General features: G+C 44.2%; 1 protein-coding gene across 1 annotated transcript in view; it reads left to right on the top strand.

Moving 5' to 3' along the window:
- The window catches only part of LOC119911384 (G-protein coupled receptor 4-like), a 44,947-nt gene extending 37,870 nt beyond the window's left edge, over positions 1 to 7,077 (top strand). Inside the window, exon 3 of the transcript XR_005445850.1 lies at positions 6,985 to 7,077. The gene's annotated coding sequence lies outside the window, so the exon portion shown is untranslated. The remainder of the gene's footprint in view (positions 1 to 6,984) is intronic.
- The last annotated feature ends 347 nt before the right edge of the window (positions 7,078 to 7,424 follow it).

The following is a 7,424-nucleotide window of genomic DNA, read 5'->3' on the forward strand; positions in this document are numbered from 1 at the left end:
TTGAACACCTGTCTATCAGCTAGAATTCTGACTCTCAAAGACCTGTTAGTCTGCCTTCAAAATGTCCACCTCCACTCCATTTATTATCCTGTTTGAGGTCGTTAGCTGCATAAAGACACCTGTCCACCCCATACAATCAGTAAGAATCCAACTACTAACATGGCCAAGACCAAAGAGCTGTCCAAAGACACTAGAGACAAAATTGTACACCTCCACAAGGCTGGAAAGGGCTACGGGGAAATTGCCAAGCAGCTTGGTGAAAAAAGCTCCACTGTTGGAGCAATCATTAGAAAATGGAAGAAGCTAAACATGACTGTCAATCTCCCTCGGACTGGGGCTCCATGCAAGATCTCACCTCGTGGGGTCTTAATGATCCTAAGAAAGGTGAGAAATCAGCCCAGAACTACACGGGAGGAGCTGGTCAATGACCTGAAAAGAGCTGGGACCACCGTTTCCAAGGTTACTGTTGGTAATACACCAAGACGTCATGGTTTGAAATCACGCATGGCACAGAAGGTTCCCCTGCTTAAACTAGCACATGTCAAGGCCCGTCTTCAGTTTGCCAATGACCATTTGGATGATCCAGAGGAGTCATGGGAGAAAGTCATGTGGTCAGATGAGACCAAAATAGAACTTTTTGGTCATAATTCCACTAACCGTGTTTAGAGGAAGAAGAATGATGAGTACCATCCCAAGAACACCATCCCTACTGTGAAGCATGGGGGTGGTAGCATCATGCTTTGGGGGTGTTTTTCTGCACATGGGACAAGTGGGAGAACTTGCAAAATAGCAGGGTGTTCAAATACTTATTTTCCTCACTGTACATGACATTCCATCAAACTAATTTTGACAGGTATTTCCCGTCCCGCCCCCATACCGGATATGTGTATGTAACTGATAAGAGGGGTGCGTACATCCTTCCGTTGTGTTTTTGACTGATAATTGTAGGAGGTTGTTCATTGATTTAAAGACTTTATTAAACACACTTTTCCCACTACACCAGAGAGCTGTCTATGGGAGAAAAGCAAGCCACTGTCAAGCTGAGAAAAGAAGGAAAATCGAGCAGAGCCATTGGACAAACATTGTGCAGAGCAAGCACAACAATGTGGAACGCCCTGAAAAAGAAAGAAACTACTGGTGTACTGAGCAACAGACGTCCAACAGGTCGGCCAAGGAAAACAACAGTAGTTGATGACAGAAATATGGTGAGAGCTGTGAAGAAAACCCCCAAAACATCAGTAAGTGACATCAGCAACGACCTCCACAGTGCAGGGTGAAGGTATCACAATCCACTGTTGGAAGAAGACTCAGAGAGCAGAAATATAGAGGCCACACCACAAGATGCAAACCACTCATCAGCAGGAAGAGTCGGAAGGCCAGAGTGAAATTTGCAAAGAAGTACAAAAGTTCTGGAGCACAATCTGATGGACTGATGAGACCAAGATTAATCTCTAGCAAAGTGATGGAAAGGCCAAAGTGTGGAGAAAGAAAGGAAGTGCTTATGATCCGAAGCGTACGAGCTCATCAGTAAAGCATGGTGGAGGTGATGTCATGGCTCAGGCTGCATGGCTGCTTCTGGAACAGGCTCATTAATATTTATTGATGATGGAACTGATGATGGTCGCAGCAGAATGAATTCAGAAGTGGACAGAAACATTTTGTCTGCCAGTTTTACAGAGAAATGCATTGAAACTAATGGGGAGGAAGTTTATCATGCAGCAGGACAATGAGCCAAAGCACACTGCCAACAAAACAATGGACTTCATCAGAGGGAAAAAGGTTTTAGACTGGCCAAGTCAATCAGCTGACCTTAACCCAACAGAGCTGCATTTCACCTCCTTAAGAGGAGACTGAAGGGAGAAACACCCCGAAACAAACAAGAGCTGAAAGAAGCTGCGGTAAAAGCCTGGAATAGCATCACAAATGAAGAATGCAACAGTTTGGTGATGTCGACGGGTCGCAGGCTTGAGGCAGTTATTGCAAGAGAGGGTTCTGCCACCAAATATTAAATGTTATTTACTTTAATATTATTTGTTCCACCTAAGAATGCTGTGGTCTAATACAAACGGTGGTTTGTCCTGAGTTGTTTAACACATCTAGATGTGAATACCAGGAAATAAAAGCTGAAATTCTGAACTCTTGTCTCATCTTTTGATCTTAAACCCAAATGTCTTTAGTGAACAACGAAAACAAAGGAATTTGCCTCACTGTTCCAATAAGGGAGGGGACTGTAAGTCTTCATCAACTTGCTAAACTTCTTTATCTCACCTGAACCTGGCTCACAATATTAAGCTAACCTCACAAAGAGATTAGCATAAACATGAGTTGCCGGAGTTAATATTCTAGGGTTTATCTGATCTTGGTGTCCGAAACAGAAACCCAGAGTTTCCCTCGAGTTTTTACTAATCCCGCTTTCTGAAACCATAGACTGTTTATAAGAAGTGGACGTAGTCATCATGATGTCACCCGTTGGTTTGAGGACAGTTGTTTGAAGCCTTGCTGAGTTAACAGGGCTGACAATTTTGTCTAGCAAACAACATTCTTACAACTAAATGTACTCACCAGAGAAAGTGTACAGCCAACTTGGCTTTTTCAATGGCGCTGGTTAAATTTACCCAGTGCCATGGGTATGAGTCACTTTATCCTGATTGACAGATAATCCCGCCCCGAAGTATACTCTGCTTTATGGTCTTTTTTCCTCTAAATTGGACCATAATTTATTAAATGAACATCATGCTGTGTTGAAGAAGACTTGAAACTAGCGACTGAGACCATAAACTTATCTCCAAAGTGTTTACTGAGGGAATAAATCAGCTGAGAAGTAGAAACATTTTATCATTATTTCTAATGGAACCTGACTTATTTTTGCAACCAGAAGAGTCGCCCCCTGCTGGCTGTTTGATAGAATGCAGATTTAAGGGACTTCTGCATTGGCTTTGCGTCTCAGATCGGAAGCTTCCCGCTTGTCTGAAATGGGGCCATAATCTTTATGCGAGTCTGTTGGCATAAGCTTTCCTATCACCACCTCTCCTGGCTGCTGGCTTCAGACTGTAAGTAAATGAAACATATATCAGTATAGTGTCAGTGGTGAATTCACTTCATGGGTAGACAGAAAATTCTAACAAGGGGAATCTGTTCAAAATGATCATTGAAATAAAAATGCAGAGAGCTTTGGAAGGTATATACTGGATATATACTGGGTTAGACCACTTACAGAGAATTTAATTTGTTCTTCCTTAAATATGATGTTGACATTTAAAAATCAGTATCTGACTGAGTAATAGCTTATAAGCAATTCACAGATTTTGAAAAATTCTAAACAAGTTAAAGCGAGTGGATTTTGCTTCAGTGCTGACAAAGCAGTTCACATTGGAAACCATTTATTGGTTTTGAGGCTAACAGAATACATCTTCCATTTCAAGCCTACACTTTTAGCTGAGGTTAAGGCAGGCACTTATGTCAGGACCACAGAACAGAATAATGCATTCACAAGCTCTTAAACATAAACGGTCATCAGCTTTAAAGCTCTGCATGTCCCTAATGCATATTCGTGCCTTTCTCACATCTTTAGAAGATGAGGTGTATATTACCAGGAGCCCATCTGCATGTTATCACTTTGTATATTTACTGGATGCAGAGGACAACACACCAGACACTGGAGTAGTGAACTCATCTCGCAGCTTTCAAAGGTAAAATGTGTGACATTACTTTTTTCTTATATATAGAGATGACAAGAACTTTAAACAGTCATGAAGATGGATGTGCAGGAATATAAAACTGAAAGACAGCAGTTTGTGATTTGATATGATTGTGGGTAAACTATAGGGACACTGTGTTTGTGTGAACTTCACCTCACAGCTTTAGTGATGTCACTGAACAATGTTAGGTAGATATTAAAAACCTGCTCCCTTTAGTAACCTGATCTCTCAAACAGGTTTCACTCTGAAGAATGGAAGGGCTCAACATTAACAGCAGCTCACAGAACCAAAGCTACTGTATGATCACAGCAACATCACCTCCAATTACCAGAATTACACCAACACTGAGCTTGATGAGTATTACATCAACTATCCATTCATCATCAGTGTGTTGACATATGTAGTTGTTGCTGTCGGCCTTGCTTTGACCCTGGTGGCCATCTGTGCTCTTTATTCTATGGTATGTACATTCTGACTGAGAGTTATTTATTTCCTGTCTGTGTCGTGTGTCTGTCCTACAGTCTGTCTGTCTGTAAAGGATCTGGATCTGGTTTAGGGGCTAGGTGTCAGTGGGCTGAGGAAAAGGCTTGTAATGGTCTATAAACTTAAAGGAATATTTTTCTCCATAATTAAAATCATCCTGACCTCCTTGGAGCCCTAAGCACAATTCTGCTATGGGGCCCTCCACAGTCACACCTGGCACTGCAGGGCACACTACAATCCTCTCTTGTTTAAAAAAGCATGTGTCTGTAATGAGCCTGGATGGAAAAAGAATAATCCAGTACTGGTTTTAATGGACCTCTGCGCACTAACTCAGTCCTCATGAAGTCTGTTAAGACTGGCGTCAATCTCCTGGGTTATTTGGTGGAGCAGCAGCTGTTCCATTTGGGTCGGAGCTGCCTGTATCTGATGCCGGCTGTACATCTCTGGCCGTGCTCGTAGTTGAGGCTGCCTGTATTTCACCCTGGTCACTGAGACTTGCTAAAGACGTCTGGACTGGGTATGTTCTAGTACTGGCTGAGGCTGGATGTGGATGAACTGTGCTTGCGCTATCATCCACACAAAACATCCAAGAGATAGACACGGCATGGTGAAGACCATGACGCTGTTGTGCAGATATGCTTTGACACTCACTGCACTGAAAAGGGCCGTGGCCACACTTCGGGTGGAGTGTACACAAACTTCTGAAGGTGGGTCTGTTCCCTCACTACTTTGCGGAGGTAAGAGCTACCGGCAAGGCTGTCTTGAGAGATGTCATTTTCAGAGAGGACTGCCAAGTGGGCTCATAAGTTGCGCATCTTAAAACCTTCAAGGACAAGACACAAAACATCGGTTGCTATCTCCTCACGCCCTGCAGAAAACGATTTACGAGGCAGTGGACAAAGACTGGTCTGTCACCAAACCCTTTGTGACATATATGGCTACCGCGTACACCACTTAGGTTTGAGGGCAATAAGTTTTGGTAGATGCCCTCGCTGTCTGGATAGTCTGCACGAGCTCAGAAGATAGGCCAGCCCATCGCATTTCTGGGACCCTAGTTTTTGTGACAGAACCACAGAGTTAATTGGTAGTGGTCATGCAAAGCAACACAAAGGAGGTTAACCCTGTCTGCTAGCACATCGGCATGAGGCCAATGTACGCAGCTGTAGGGTTAACCGGTCGACATGCATACAATCTCTTCAGGATTAGGCACACACCCTTAGGATGTTAAGGGTAAGGGGGTTGGCTGTCAACACTTAAGAGTAACATAGTTTGCTTGCTATCTAGCTGTCAGTGTGAAGTAGTAGTGTGTTTCATTCATTTTACCTAATCTTGTATATAACTCAGGAGGAACAACTAGTAATTGGTGTGATTACTGATGTGGCCCATTCTGCGTCCAGACCTGCCAAACTGCTGCATTTTTATAATGTGTTAATATTTCTTTGTTCCTCTTTCTGTGCTGTGGAAACTAGCATTCACACTCACTCATACACAAATCGGGGTTCAGTATCTTGCTCAAGGACACTTCGACACTCAACCAGGGGGAGCCAGGGATTGAACCGCCCGGTAGCTGTGGCCAAACCGTGGCAGGAGGTCCAACTGGTCAGAGGAGTAGGGGGGGAGGGGGGTCTTTCAGGGTCACAGATGCCGCTGCGACTATCGGTTATATTATCGGAGCCAGTGGCGGACGGAGCACACAAGGAACAGCTGTCTCAGTGTGGCCCTGCACACGGAAGCCAATAAGTCCGGCCATGGGCGCTCTCGTCTGCAGCTGCTCATTCCAGAGAAGAAAGTGGGCTCTGCACAGTGAGTTGGTCCGAAGAGCCCCTCTCAGAGGCGAATCACCGGCACAGATGGGGAAAATAGACTGAGGAGGAAAATTGCTCTTTAGAAGGTGACCATCCTTGGAGCAGATAGATCAGTGAGTGCTTTGCCATCAGCTGAAGACAAGAGGATGCTGATGCAGGTGGGATTTTTACGGTACACACCTATGGGCCCGTGTCCACCCAGCTGCTCTTCTGAAAATGCCCAGCAGGAAGCTTTTTTGGCGCAGCGTTTTTTCCGACTGCTTTGGTTGCTATGATACATAAAATCCGTGGAAGTGATGTTGCAAGTAATCCTACCTAACTTTACTGGATGTAAAAATGTCAACACATTGTATAGAGTAGCCTACTTGCTCTGGCCCTTGCTCTGTATGAAGAGAAGGCTGAAGCAGGTAGGGAGAGGACGGACTCGCCGTATGTGGGTACGGCAAGTACCACCGTTTGGAGGACGCCCGGTTCCAGGATGGGAATCGTCGCTACAGTGTGGTATTTGTCCTGCCCCTCCTCTACTGTGATTGGGTAAAAAGTGACAGTGACGAGCGCAGCATTTTTCCCAAAGTTGAACATTTTACTCTCAACTCTCGGCGACCAGAGAAAAACGATCAGCGCCTCGTCACGCTGCTGCCGTTTTTACCAGCTTGTAAAAAATGCGGCGCTCCCATTGGAATGAATTGAAAAAAAGACGCTGACGTCAGAAAAAATGCTTTGGTGGACACGGGCCCTATTAGTAGCGATATCCCATTGATCGGCTCCAATGCGATTTTTTTGTGAGCAAGTGCGTGCATGTGAAGAAGTATTACACAGTAGATACAGCCAGTAGAGGGCTCCTCCTGTGTGAGACCAAAATAAATTCTCTTTTTATCTGGGGAAAAACTGAATCTATGATATTTGGTTTGAAAATAAGGTTGAGTATTAAAGCTCAGTATTAATTTGGGAGACATGTTTCCAACTGCTTGTTGACTTTTACCAATGTTTTCCTGCAGGTGAGAAGTGATCATGTTGCTCCCATCTACGTCATCAACCTTCTCATTACCGACCTGATTCAACTCTGCTTCATGATCGTTGAGGTAGCACCACGTGTGGATTGGGAGATACATAAAATCTTCTTTTGTATTTACATCTCTGCTCTGTTTGCCAGTGTTTACTTCATGGTCTGCATCTCCCTGGAAAGGTATTTGTCTGTCTATCCAGTATGTGTGGAGCTCCTTCTGTGTCTGAACATTATATTAGTTTATAACTCTGAAGCTCCTCAAAGACTTTGTGTCCATCTTGTATTACAGGTATTTGGTCATCGCCCACCCACTGTGGTACCGCTTCAGAAGAACCATCAAGACCTCTGTGGTGGTCTGTGTCCTGGTCTGGGTCCTTTCTCCTGTCTGTGCCATCCAATTACATTTCGGTAATTATCTGGCCACATACATGA

This window comes from Micropterus salmoides, unplaced genomic scaffold (genome assembly GCF_014851395.1).
Source record: "Micropterus salmoides isolate LMB-PRFRI ecotype aquatic unplaced genomic scaffold, ASM1485139v1 Ms_hic_scaffold_2, whole genome shotgun sequence".
Lineage (NCBI taxonomy): Eukaryota > Metazoa > Chordata > Actinopteri > Centrarchiformes > Centrarchidae > Micropterus > Micropterus salmoides.